The sequence below is a fragment of the Musca autumnalis genome, unplaced genomic scaffold (assembly GCF_047663935.1).
Source record: "Musca autumnalis isolate F117 unplaced genomic scaffold, ASM4766393v1 scaffold_3, whole genome shotgun sequence".
NCBI classification, from domain to species: Eukaryota; Metazoa; Arthropoda; class Insecta; order Diptera; family Muscidae; genus Musca; species Musca autumnalis.
The window spans coordinates 231791056-231806326 of record NW_027411866.1 but is presented as its reverse complement, the minus strand read 5'-3'; the positions used below and the strand labels follow the sequence as shown (position 1 = coordinate 231806326).

The 15271-nt window shown below is 34.6% G+C and overlaps 1 protein-coding gene across 6 annotated transcripts in view; it reads left to right on the top strand.

Moving 5' to 3' along the window:
* Positions 1-15271, top strand: part of LOC141399114 (uncharacterized) — an 85436-nt gene that overhangs the window by 18512 nt on the left and 51653 nt on the right. The gene's annotated exons all lie outside the window — the stretch shown is intronic.

The window sequence follows — 15271 nt, the reverse complement described above, 5'->3', positions numbered from 1 at the left end:
ATGTCTCCATATGACCCTTTATGATCTATTGACCCACTACCTCCAATGTATCTACTGACGCACTACCTCCAATGTGAAAACATAGTTCTTCAGGAACTACTGACATACTAGTTCCAATGTCAGTACTGACTTCCGAATGACACGTTTATACAAAATGTCTATAGGAAATTACATTAGTTGTCTACAGTTTGTCAGTAGTACTGTTGACAATGTCAGTAGTAAGTCAGTATAGATTCACTATTGACATTTCCTACAGGGTAGGGACAAGATCTTCAATTCGCAAGCCTAATGGCCCCGGCACATACGGTACGTTGTGCGTTGCGTCACGCGTTAAAAACAACAGCCACATGAAAAAAATGTAAGTGATACCAAGTTTGTTCTTGAAGTTTTCATGTGGTTGTTGTAACGCGACGCACAACGTACCGTATGTGCCGGGGCCATTAGGAAACTGGGGTGAAGAAAAATACCTTTTTGATATTTCATAAGGCAATTGGGCGAATATAAGATCCGCGATTAAAACTATTATATAGTGTAAAAGTTTTCAGACCTTATGGCAGTGGTCCATTTACCCGCACGAAATTCTGTAAAAAAAAAAACAACAAATTTCTGCTCAAAACGAGGCTTCTCTTTGGTTGTTTGGTATATTTTGTTATGATAACCAAAATTATGCAATGGTATGCACACCCGCCTTGCACGCTGAATGTCGTGGGTTCGATTCCCCGGTGGCAAACTGAGGTGTATATTTTGCCGACATTTTCTCAGTATTTCAGCCATGTAAAACTTCTCTACAAGTGGTGTCTTAGGACACGCCGTTCGAACTCGTCGATAAACTGTAGGCCCCATATCATTGATATGAGAGAATTCTCCCTTGTCCCCTCTGGGATGTTTGTGGAACAATTATATTATTATAACCAACATTATGAGGAAAATCCAAAAGCTTCATTTGTTTGCTACACACAAACAAATTTGTCAAATTAAGGCACGAATGGACGTTTTTTCTTACAAAACAGTATGTTATTCCTTTTCTTAGCTACCATACTACTATTCTTAGACTTGTCATTATTAATTGAAGTTATTAATAAGTAATTAAGGTGCAAAAACATTGACATAAGTTTCAACACGCTAAAGGTGTTCCATTCAATATTGCGTGGGAGTAAAAACATATCGAATTCATACTTAATTAGCATATGTTCTTGTTCCCATTAGCTACTACTCACTAATGAATCAATTATGTACAATACGACTTAGAAAAGTAGTTAATTTATTGATATAAAAATCAAACACTGTTATCAATAAAAGAACACGAAACGATGAGAAGTCATGAACAACTGTTTCGAATATTCAAATCACACAGTTTTTGGCTGATAACAATCTTAAGAGCTTCAAACAACTAATCGGCCAATAAGCTGCTTGAGATCTTGCAATTAAATTCTCATTAAGCACTCAAATGCTTCTAACCATATGTTAATTTGCTGGCAATTACTGTGAACCTCAATTACACTGTCAAATGCATATTTCATAATTTTTTTAGATAAGTTATATTGAAATCGGGATAATATTGCAATGCTTATTTTTCTAAAATGTAAATAATTGTACGCTTTACTAAACATTAAAATACGAAAACCCTTTCGATAAATAATTTGTATAAAATAGCCGGTATCTTACCTATCTGGTTTCAAAATCAATTTTATAAAATTGCCTAATAACATCAAATGACGAAATCTAAAATAAAAAAGTTTGTTTAATAACTGCAAATTGTTTCAAATTAGTGTTATTTAAGGGTAAAATACTTACACAAAAGTTAGTCACTTTCAGTATTAGTAACAACAAATTATAACTAATCAGACATTTTTAAGCAGTAATGAGTTATTAAAAAACAATTACTACAACAAAAATAAAACGTGGAATAAAAATGTTTTGTTCTAACAATAATTCATATTCTTAAAATAAGATATCTTTGAAATTTTATTCCACAAAAGCAATAACCAACTACTACCGGGCTCAAGAAAAACAGTTTATCATGCCAATAAAAATATTTACCTAAAGTGAGCATCCATCAATTGTTGTTCTTCATAAATGGTCATGCAAATAAACCTATTGTACAAATAATCTATTATTTACGTGTAAATAAAACAGTTGACACCTGAAGTTTAGAAATCAATAATGCAAACACAAAGTTATTGTCAAGGTCGTATTTTTTGTTCTTCAATTTTGGTCTGTTCCTTTACTTTTGAAAGTGGTAAAACCGGCAAAAGTAGCAAAAGTTGTAATCTGCTTCCATATGAATTGTATGGTGTCTGAAGTAAAGGAACGCTTTTCGAGTAAAAAGTTGTAAAACTTGAAGATTCTTGCACGTAAAGGAACAGAGCTTTTGTATTCGTCTTCCAATAAATTATGCTTTCAACATTAAGTATAGTACACATTGACAAGCAAAACTGACAGTCATTGAGGTCTATTTCGTGAATATCAAAGTCTAACTGAAAAATTTCTTTTGTAATCTCTAAATAATACCGTATATATTGTATTTCAAAAGTTTTTAGCTAAATAAAAGTTGTTATTTGCCCGAAAATTGTCCTGAAAGTACGTTGACTGTCAGTTTTTAATGATAGTGTGTACACCCCTTTAGTCATAGTGATTAGAAAATTGCATGATTAAGGGAAGATAGAGAATTACTATGTATTTGAAGGCAAATTTGTCAAGACATCTTTCTCTCTTTTAAATTCAGCTGTCGTTTTCTAGTAATTGTTTTCTTTGAAAATGGTAACTCCTCAGAAAATCACAAAATGTGTTCAAATAAAATATGTAGCATACTTTATGGAGTTACTTAAATACAAATGCATTTACAATGCCACATTTTATCATTCACAAAACGACCACGAAAACGCGACAAAATCGTTAGTTGTCAATGACAGCCGTACCTAAAATTTTCTGAATATTTTTGCAGAACATTTCGAAGCTGAATCTTTTATAGCGGCTCCTACAATAAAGGACGAAAAGGACATTGAAGTAAGCGAGTTAGTAGGTCGAAGTGCTCTACGATTTGACTGAAGATATGTCACCTCAAAAGTAAGCTAAAGCAACAGTGAACAAAGATATAACGCTAATTCCTGATGGCTAAGTTAAGTTAAAGTTTATTGAGACTCATAAAAAAAAACATACAATGCAATGCATACAATTTAAAACATTTACAAGAGGACTTAAAACTATAATGTATTATTTTAATTTTAGTAATTTGTGTGAATTAGCAAATTGAAATTGTGGTAAAAGTAATATTTTAGTTATTAATTATCATAACAAATGCTAAATTATGCTTGCTCCCGGCATCCACCATATTTTGTAGAGCTCTTGGTCTACAGATAAAATCCTTAAAAACTACATTTAAATTTTTAACTTACAAACTAAAAACAACAGAAAAAAACTAACCTCTGTGTGTACCAGGAATAGTGGATGCATAAAAGGAACTGCCAGAAATGTTGTTTTGATCCACCAAAATACCAAAATATTTTGTATAACGTTTCCTTCAAAATTTTGGAGACTCTGTACAAATTTAAGAGTACAATTTTGGGCGTAATCTGCAATGCGCACTACTGATGACTTTTCATAAATATATTTATTTGAAAATCTCCTGTTTTCCGATTTGTAGTTCTTCCCAATGCATTTCCGAATAATATTTCTTTCAAAAACTTCCATTTCTTTCATAACGGTTGGTGAAATGGTGAACCAAATCGGAAGAGCATAAAGAAGGACTGGTCTTATACTAACCTTGTATAGGAGTAATTTAGTTTCAGCCGATAAGAATTTGTTATGAAATAATGTAGCAAACGATCCCTTCATTCTGTTAGATTTTCTAAGGTTTTCCCTAGCGTGCTTATTAAATTTTAACAATTTATCGAAGTTAACTCCAAGGTATTTAAATGAGTTTTCAAATGGAATTTCGTTCCCAGAAATAATTTCAAATTCTTTTTTTGTGGAACCACGAACCGTTTGCATTTTCCGGATGCGTTCGTAAGCATAACGCTTTACTTTTCGCCACATTGATTTTAATTCCCCAATCCAAATAAAAATTATTCACTTGCTCAAGGTGAGAAGATACCAGACGGAGAGCTTCGACTGGCGATTTGCTTCGAAGGGTGATGCGCGCGTAAAGTAACGAATCATCGGTATATAATATTCCCTTCGAATCACCAAATTCGTGAGGAAAATCAGATAAAAAATATTAAACAAATAAGGGGAAAGTATTGAACCTTGTGGGACTTCACAGGTTATATCCCCCATAGATGACAATTCATTGTTATGCAAAACACAGAATTTCCTATTTTTTAAAAAAAACTTTGGACAAGCTTGTTCAAAGAATTTGGAAAATCTATTCTTATCATTTTATCCCTTATGATCGACCCTATCAAATGCTTTTTCAACATCAAGTGAAACCGCAATTGTACACTTACGTTCCCTCAAATGTTGAACAACATCGCTTGTAAATTTAAGAAAAGGATGTAGTGGTTAACTTCCTTTCTTAAACCCAAATTGACATTCTGGAATAAAACTACTGGTAACACTTAAGTCCAATTTTATTTTAATAATTTTTCAAACACTTTTCCTAAATTTGGAAGCAGAGAAATGGGTCTCAATGCAGTTACGTCATTGTTACCACATTGTTTCTGAATCGGTAGTATTTTAGCTATTTTCCATGAATTTGGAGTTATTAAAACAGTTATTATAAACAAGTGAGCAAAGGCTATAGTCGGGACGGGGCCGACCATGTGATACCCTACACCACTACCCCTGTGCATAAGCTTTTCACTGGTAAACATTTCTTTTAGGGAATATAAACCGACTACCACCAAAAATAATATGCCTCTTTGTCTCTGGGACCCCCATAAGCAACCAAAATTTCGTGACCATCCGATCAAAATTACGACCTGTAGCTTGATTGCAAAAAAATGGAAGAATTGGATGCATTACCGACTATTGTGGTATCTCCCTTGTTTGACCACCTTCGCCAACCTGTTTTTCACCAATGTAAAGGTAATATTTTCTTCTTCCGTTGACAGGCTTTGTCGTTGGAATACCCCTACTAGAAGCCAATATATTCACAAAGAATAAAACTTTAAATTTGTCTCCAAATGAGTTTTTCCCCATTCCGACCCCTAAATATTATCCGGCTATCACCAAAATCAATAGGCTTCTTCCTATGTGGGACCCGCATCAACTCCCAAAAAATTCGTGACGATCCGATTAAAATTGCGACCTGTGGCGTGATTACAAAAAAATCGGAAATCGGATGCATTATCGACTATTGCCACATCTCTGCTATTTGACCACCTATGACAACCTAATTTACATCGCCGTAAAGGTGATATTTTCTACTTTCCTTGCCAGATTTTGCTTTTGATATACCTCTTAAAGAAACAGAGATATTGGCTTTGAAATAAAACGTTGACCTTTCTCAAAATAAGTGTTTGCCCATTCCGACCCCTGAATATTATCCGACCATCATTAAAATCAGTAGGCTTCTTCCTCTGTGGGACCCCCATTAACCCCTAAACCTTCGTGACGATCCGATCAAAATTGCGACCTGTGGCGTGATTACAAAAAAATCGGAAATCGGATGCATTATCGACTATTGCCATATCTCTGCTATTTGACCACCTATGACAACCTAATTTACATCGCCGTAAAGGTGATATTTTCTACTTTCCTTGCCAGATTTTGCTTTTGATATACCTCTTAAAGAAACAGAGATATTGGCTTTGAAATAAAACGTTGACCTTTCTCCAAATAAGTGTTTGCCCATTCCGACCCCTGAATATTATCCGACCATCATTAAAATCAGTAGGCTTCTTCCTCTGTGGGACCCCCATTAACCCCTAAACCTTCGTGACGATCCGATCAATATTGCGACCTGTGGCGTGATTACAAAAAAATCGGAAATCGGATGCATTATCGACTATTGCCATATCTCTGCTATTTGACCACCTATGACAACCTAATTTACATCGCCGTAAAGGTGATATTTTCTACTTTCCTTGCCAGATTTTGCTTTTGATATACCTCTTAAATAAACAGAGATATTGGCTTTGAAATAAAACGTTGACCTTTCTCCAAATAAGTGTTTGCCCATTCCGACCCCTGAATATTATCCGACCATCATAAAAATCAATAGGCTTCTTTCTTTTTGGGACCCCCATTAACCCCCAAAATTTCGTGACAATCCGATCAAAATTGCGACCTGTAGCGTGATTACAAAAAATCGGAAAATGGGATGCATTATCGGCTATTGCCATATTTTTGCTATTTGACCACCTACGACAACCTGCTTTAACCCTTTTGTAAAGGTGATATTTTCTACTTTTCTTTCCAGGTTTTGCTTTTGATATACCTCTTAAAGAAACAGAGATATTGGCTTTGAAATAAAATGTTGACTTTTCTCCAAATAAGTGTTTGCCCATTCCGACCCCTAAATATTATCCGACCATCACCAAATTCAATATGCTTCTTCATCTGTGAGACCCCCATTAACCTTGAAATTTTCGTGACGATCCGATCAATATTGCGACCTGTAGCGTGATTTCCAAAAAAATAGAAAAATGGGATGTATTACCGACTATTGCTATATCTCCGTTATTTGGTTACCTACGCCGACCTAGTTTGCATCATTGTAAAGACGGGATCTTCAACTTTCATAGTCAGGCTTTGCTTTTGGAAAATGTTCAACCAAAGCTGTGATATTTGTCAATATAATTAAAATCGCAAAAATGAAAATTGGGGTTTTATTTGCTACTATTGCGATATCTTCGTTGTTTGATCACCTACGAGCACCTACTTTACATCATTAGAAAGGTGATATTTTCTGCTTTCATTGCCAGGTTTTGCTTTTGGTATACCCCATATAGAAGCTGAGATATTGGCTTTGGAAAAAAGTGTTGTCTTTTTATCCACCTAAGTTTTTTGCCCTTTCCGACCCCTAAATATTATCCGACCATCACCAAAATCAATAGGCTTCTTCCCCTCCGGGACCCCCATCAACATCCAAAATTTCGTGACGATCCGATCATAATTGCGGCCTGTAGCGTGATTACAAGGTTTAGATGGACAGACGGACAGACGGACAGACGGACGGACGGACGGACGGACGGACACACATAGCCAGATCGACTCAGCTCGTCGAGACATTCATTTTGATATATATAAGTATGGGTCTACGACCATTATTTCGATGCGTTACAAACTTTTTGGCCAAAACCAACTTATAATACCCTCTCCACATAGTGGTGTAGGGTATAATAATAGCTAAAAATTCATACGCCTCTTCTGGAAATTTTTTAATTACAAAATTTGAAATGTTGTCTATACCTGCAGATTTTTTTATTGTTCATAGAATTTACTATGCCCATAACTTCCCTTTTGGAAGTGAACAAGGAACTATCAAGGTCGTTTGCCACGTCACACTCATCGTTAAATGTTGCAATTGAAAGTGGAATATTTGACATGACTTGATTAATAGTATCGTCAACACCATCAGCATTTCTGACGCGAGATTGAGAATTAAAAACGGCTTGAAAATGGTCTTTTAAAACAACTAGCTGACGATCAGTACCTTCGATTTCTAACCCATTGACGGCTACTGTTTTAATAGAAGCGCGATTAGAACGACCAATAATATTGTAAATGTCTTTGTATGTTGAGGGACCAGGTTTAATTTGACTTGCTCTATATTTATTTGCTCTTTTATTATTACCGAAATAAGTTCAATTTGTTTTGAAGTAAGTAGATAATCAGGATGCCTGCGATTAAGGGTACGAGAATAAATATTTTTCAAGTCCTTTTGCCACCTATATTTAGTTTTTAAAAGTTTTTTAACTTTCTCCGATGGAACAAATTTTTTATTGGAAATTTCAATTTGTTCGGAGTGGCGGGAAGAAACTAAATTTACTGATGTCTCAAATTTTTATACCCTACACCACTATGTGGGGAGGGTATTATAAGTTGGTTTTGACCAAAAAGTTTGTAACGCATCGAAATAATGGTCGTAGACCCATACTTATATATACCAAAATGAATGTCTCGACGAGCTGAGTCGATCTGGCTATGTGTGTCCGTCCGTCCGTCTGTCCATCTAAACCTTGTAATCACGCTACAGGTCGCAATTTTGATCGCATCGTCACGAAATTTTGCATGTTGATGGGGGTCCCGGAGGGGAAGAAGCCTATTGATTTTGGTGATGGTCGGATAATATTTAGGGGTCGGAAAGGGCAAAAAACTTAGGTGGATAAAAATACAACGTTTTTTTCCAAAGCGAATATCTCAGCTTCTATATAGGGTATACCAAAAGTAAAGTAGAAAATATCACCTTTCTAATGATGTAAAGTAAGTGCTCGTAGGTGATCAAACATCGAAGATATCACAATAGTAACAAATAAAACCCCAATTTTCATTTTTGCGATTTTAATTATATTGACAAATATCACAGCTTTGGTTGAAAATTTTCCAAAAGCAAAGCCTGACTATGAAAGTAGAAGATCCCGTCGTTACAATGATGCAAACTAGGTCGGCGTAGGTAACGAAATGACGGAGATATCGCAATAGTCGGTAATACATCCCATTTTTCTATTTTTTTTGGAAATCACGCTACTGGTCGCAATTTTGATCGGATCGTCACGAAATTTTGAGGGTTAATGGGGGTCTCACAGATGAAGAAGCCTATTGATTTTGGTGATGGTCGGATAATATTTAGGGGTCGGAATGGGCAAAGACTTATTTGGAGAAACGTCAACATTTTATTTCAAAGCCAATATCTCTGTTTCTTTAAGAGGTATATCAAAAGCAAAACTAGGCAAGGAAAGTAGAAAATATCACCTTTACAACGATGTAAAGTAGGTTGTCGTATGTGGTCAAATAGCAGAGATATGGCAATAGTCGATAATGCATCCCATTTTCCGATTTTTTGTAATCACGCTACAGGTCGCAATTTTGATCGGATCGTCACGAAATTTTGGGGGTTAATGGGGGTCCCAAAGAGAAAGAAGCCTATTGATTTTGATGATGGAATAAGCGAAAAGCTTATGTGGAGGAAAGTCAAAGTTTTTTCTTATGCGAATATCTCCGCTTCTGGTTGGAGTATTCCAACAGGAATACCCGTCAATGGAAGAAGAAAAGATCTTGTTTATATTGATGCAAAGTATGTTGGCGTAAGTGAGCAAACTGAGATATTGCAAAATTCAGTAATAAACCCAATTTTTCCATTTTTTGTAATCACGCTACAAGTTGGAATTTTGATCGGATGGTGACGAAATTTTGGAGGTAGATGGGGGCCCCACAGAGGAAGAAGCCTATTGATTTTGGTGATAGTCGGATAATATTTAGGGATCGGAATGGGGAAAAACTCATTTGGAGACAAATTCAAAGTTTTATTCTTTGTGAATATATCGGCTTCTAGTAGTGGTATTCCAACGGCAAAGCCTGTAAATGGAAGAAGAAAATATTACTTTTACATTGGTGTAAAGCAGGTTGGCGTAGGTGGTCAAACAAGGTAGATACCACAATAGTCGATAATGCATCGAATTCTTCTATTTTTTGCAATCAAGCTACAGGTCGTAATTTTGATCGGATGGTCACGAAATTTTGGTTGCTTATGGGGGTCCCAGAGAGAAAGAGGCATATTATTTTTGGCGGTAGTCGGATTATATTCCCTAAAAGAAATGTTTAGCAGTGAAAAGCTTATGCAAAGGGGTAGTGGTGTAGGGTATCACATGGTCGGCCCCATCCCGACTATAGCCTTTGCTCACTTGTTCTATATAATAATCAATCTCCTGGTTAGACAAATTTCGATTTTTCGGAGGCATGTTCGCTGAAATTGCGCTACTAACATCATTTTTGAAAACTATCCAGTTGGTGTTCATAAAAGAAGTAAACGTTCTTGGATTTTTATATATAAAATCAAAGTCTGGTAAGACAATGTTAATACTCAATGGGAGATTATCCGAAAAAGTAGGCAATGTTGACGTTTTATAGTTTATACTCAAACTGTCAATAATGTTATTACTTATTACGAAATGATCTAAGTGCGAAGAACCAGAGGGAAAAGAAGGATGCAAATCACAAATCCTAGAAACAGAAAGGGATTCGTTCTGTAACCAATTCAACAGAATGCAACCTTGTAATTGTTATCAGCATCACCCCAGTAAATATTTTTCGCATTTAGGTATCCTCCTAAATATTTTTCGCATTTAGGTCTCCTCCTAAGATTAGACCGTCAAAACTCTCGGCATATCGTAAAATTGCATTCAAACCATTTACAATTTCTAAACGATTGTAATTGCTGGGGAAGTAAAGAGAACCTACAAAAAATTTCTTATTGGCTCCATTGTATTTGACATCCACAACTGCAAAAACGCTTAAGAAGTTATGTCCCGGGATACAAATTCTTCTAAAAGAAAGGGATTTTTTAAATGCGATCGCAACTCCTAAAGGGCCGTTATCGTAAATTACTGAGTAAATATCCAAGAGTGAAAAAGTGTTATTACGCAAGTGTAATTCTTGCAAAGTTAGTCATAATAGAATTTAATTCAACTCTTCTAGAACGATCTATTAAAGATCTGACATTAGCTCTGTTCCTTTACGTGCAAGAATCTTCAAGTTTTACCACTTTTTACTCGAAAAGCGTTCCTTTACTTCAGACACCATACAATTCATATGAGTGCAGTTTACAACTTTTGCTACTTTTGCCGGTTTTACCACTTTCAATAGTAAAGGAACAGACCAATTAAATGTAACAATATGTAAATTTCTACGAGCCATATTGAGACTCAATAGTCTTCAAGATTCTTATGCATTCAGCTTTAGCTTCCTCTTTAGACATTGTCTTATACTTCTTCATAAATGTCATTATCTGTTGCTCCAAAGTAGGTTCCTCAGGCTCAAGGAACTGTTTAGCAATACTCATAAAATCAGAAATTATTGACGAATTGAGATTTTTGGCCTGAGACTGGTTAGAGTCAGATTTTTTAAAAAAACTTGCATATGATTGGCCTACAGCATTTTGACAAGCCTTATTCCTGATGGCTTACAGGGTCTCTAGCAAAATTTTCATCACGCCATAACGCGGAAGTTCGACTCACTGCGGATCTGTCCTTCGGGGTTCTTAATATACCCACCAAGGGCTTTCATCTACAAAAGGAATTATTTCTTCCCCAAAATTTGTGTTCACAGTGTACTTAAAGGTAGGCGGTACCAGTTTGGCGTCCTCTCTAATGGGCCTATTCCATATTGCGACCAGCGTCGAGTTGTCTCCGCGACTAAATTTAAAATTTGTATTACGTAAAGGAATGGATTTGATTAACCGAGAAAAAATATCGGTACAAATTGTAAACAACAGGTAAATTTTTCTAAAATGATAAGCTCAGTAGAATATACTTAACGTAGCATCTATAAGAAGACCTTAAAGCAGGACTGCCATTTTTTTCTATAAAAAAATCGTCAAATGGCGATAAATGAAATACAAATCTTAATTTCTCGTTGGAGTCTACCTTAATGACCATTTATTTTTGCTAGTGAAAAAGCAAAGCCGAAGATTCGAACCAACAAAACCACCACTATGTGACATGTATATTTTGCCGTTGGTAGAGCGGCTCATCGGACATATCGGCTGTGGAGTGGCTTCTCAGTCATCGAACTTTTCTTCTTTCAAATGCAATTTTTTTGTTTTTTTACAACAATAATGGGTATTCGCCCATTTAGTTGTGCTTTCATGATAAACTCGTAGCGCTGCCTTTGAAAGTAATGAGTTTGGCTCTGAACGTTAACACGCCGTGACAATACCTTTTTTCGCACTCCCACGGCAGCGGATTCTTTCGTACCGAATTGACAGCGGCTGCTAATCCAGAATTAAACCTATGCTTCTACGTAGGTTAAAATGCGTCTACAACAACAAACAACACATTTTTTCGTGAATTTTTTCAAGGACGTGGGTTCAAACACCAGCCTGGCTCGGCTGATTTTATTTATTGAAAATTTTTGAATGAAGATCATTAGAAACTTTACATAAGAGAAAGTCTTAAATCCCCGGCTGAATGTCGGCTATTTAGAGACAACTTGCGATATAATAAAAATTTGCCTTACCTTAGCGAATAAACCGAACAAAATTGAACAGACATTTTGATAAAGTTTGGAAATTGTGACGAAATTTGGTCTAGATGATTTATTTGAAATATGTATATGCAATGGAATTGACGTTAAAAATATAAACGTCCCAGCTAACTATTTTTTCCGAGGGCTCTGATAACAGATTTTTTCTGAGGTTTTCTGAATATTTTTTAGAATTGTGTCCGATTTCTCTAATATTTTCTAGAAATTTGACCGATTTTCTAAAAGTTTATTTTAAGAATCTCTGCACATTTTCTAAAGAATCTTAAGAATCGTCATTCCGAATTCGTTCCGATTTCTAATGGATTTTCTAAGGGAATTTTTTTCGTTTGATGTCGAAGAACAATATGACTGGTAATAAAATTCGCATATACAATTTTAAATTTTTTTAATATAAATGTATATATATAATATATATATATATATATATATATATATATATATATATATATATATATATATATATAATTCAAGCTAGTGTTGATAGCTTCAACATATATGTAGAAGTATACTTCTGAATATTGTTCTACTGTTAATCAAAAATGATAACAACAGGCAAAATCATTAGAAAGTTTGAAATTAGAATCTTCCATAAATAGCACATTGAAAGAAAATTGTATCTGAATGGGGTTTGTTCTGTACAGTAAGACACGTGGCGTCAGCGTCAGAACTCGAACCGAATTCTGTCAGAAAATCTAAATTTTTCTCCGAATTTTCCAAGAATTTACCTCCGAATACGGACGGAATTCGGAAATTCTAATATTTTTTAAGAATTTCCTTAGAAAATTATTTCCGAATTCGGTGACCACGTCCATACAACTTTCGTACCGAATTCGAAACGAATTCGGAACAAAATGATAGCTGGGGTACTATCAGTCGGATTTGCGACAGATATGCATGTATTTGTGACAGGATGAAAAGCTAAGTATGTGTTGTTTCCCCAATAAATACTGCGAGAACAATCCGAAATGAATTTTAAAATTCATTCGCGATCAGGTCTCAAGCTTTTCTGTTGACCAAATGTTCCTCAGTATATGTACTTGTGGTAGCCTTTTGGCCCTGATTACAGCGATATACAATTTGTGTTGCAAAAACTTAAACTATTTAAAAGGAAATTAGAACAAGACGGGTTTTCGAGCGACCTGCCGTTTTATTGCACTTGATAAAAAAATAATTTTTTGTGTTCACCCCTCTCTGTGGTAAAAATTTCATAGAAATCGATTTTCTTATAAATTATAATATATCTCCTATTTATTGTGTATTTCCTATAAGTTACAAGTTTGGGAACACTTTTAAATATAAATTAAATGATATTTAGGTGGATTCTTTGTAATAATAAGTGTGTCTGCGTACCCGATAATTTGTAATAATTATTACAAATTATTACTGAATGTTGTTTTTTTACACAAAAGTTCAGTAAAAGAGAATGAATTGAGAAACTTGTTTTGAAATTTTTATTACTGAGAACTTATAATTTTTACTGAAGGAATTTTGTTCAGTAACATTTTGTAGCTTTAGGCAGTTGTCAAAAGTTTAAAATATTCAAATATCATAATCGTAAATATTAATCAAATTGAAAATGTTTACTGAATGTTGTCTTTTTACTTTTTTAATTTTTTCCTTTGAAAGAGTATAAAATGCTTTACTCTCTAAAAAGAAGCTACTGAGTAATATTTACTGAGAAAGTACAAGGACAAACCTAATATAAGTTGGCCTCAAAATTATAATATTACATCAATTACAAAGCAAAAAAAAAATATTAAATATTTCTTCTAAATTAAAAAAATTCAATAAAAAGTTATATGGAAAAAATGTAGAATAGTAATTCTTAGTTTTGTTTACTAATTTCCATTATTTTTGTTTATTATATCCTCAGTATTAAGGGCCTGGGTATATAAGATGCCTCGCCTGGTTGCCTAGCTTTCCTGTTTCATTTTTGTCATGTATACTATATCCGACATGTAGTGGAGTAGGGTATCACATGGTCGGCTCTGTCCGTCTAACTATAACCTTCTCTTACTTGTCTTTGGTTCGATTAGAACAGTTAGAAATATACTTGGGAGTTCTTTAACTACATATTTCGCTAAAATTCCATACAATAATTAATGTATTCCGCTAACACTTCATCAAGAAATATGGTTTACCATAACTGCTTACTGTGATAACTTATAAGAAATGGAAATTAAGAGTAATATTGAAATTACAATCATTCAAAAATATGAAAATTAAAAAGCCTGTCAATCGCGAATTAGTGAAAATCTGTTGATGCGCATCCGATTTTGGATACATCGAATCAATCTCTTTCAATATCTATCCATCTTTCGATGTTTCACTCAGCGGCCAAAGTATGACGTCAGTAGCATCACACTATGCAAAAAACCTTAAAGTGATTTCAGTAGCGCCCATCAAAAATACGTTAATATACACCTATTTCAAATAGATTATTCAAGAAACGCTGATGTGCCACCTCCTCATTCTATTATTGACGAAAAACCCATATTTCTCGTGTATCTCTGTAATTTATGACACGCGTTTTGTTTTAAGAAAGTTGTACTGTTTGGACTTAGTTCTGTCTAGAGACATTAGAATTCAATTGGTCCATGCATTGATTATGCCTCACTTTTTGTATTGTGCTGAGATTTTCGGGGGTAGTTATGGTTTTGTTTTGCGTAAGCTGCAATTATTGTTTCATAGTGTTATGAGATATGTTTTCTGTGTTAAGCGTCGTGATCATATTTCTCCTTATGTGAAAGAGTTTCTTGGCTGCACGTTTGAAAATTTTTTGAGTTTGCGGTCTATGTTATTCTTCTATAAGGTTTTTAAGTTGAAGACCCCTTTATGTGTGTTGAGTCTGTTCACGTTTTCTCGTTCTGAGAGGAACAAACAGATAATTGTTCCGCAGTTGACTCCTTTTTTGGAAAAATCGTTTTATGTTAGAATTTCGCGTGTTTATAACAATCTGCCACCATGTCTCAAGACATTTAATTCCTCCTTAAAATGTTACAAGAATAAATTATGTGCTCATTTTAATCGTAATCAAATACAGCGTTCATAAATGTTGTCTTAGTTTGTAATGATATATTGTTGCATAGCTGATTCTATTAATGATTATTTTGTTATATATTTTCAT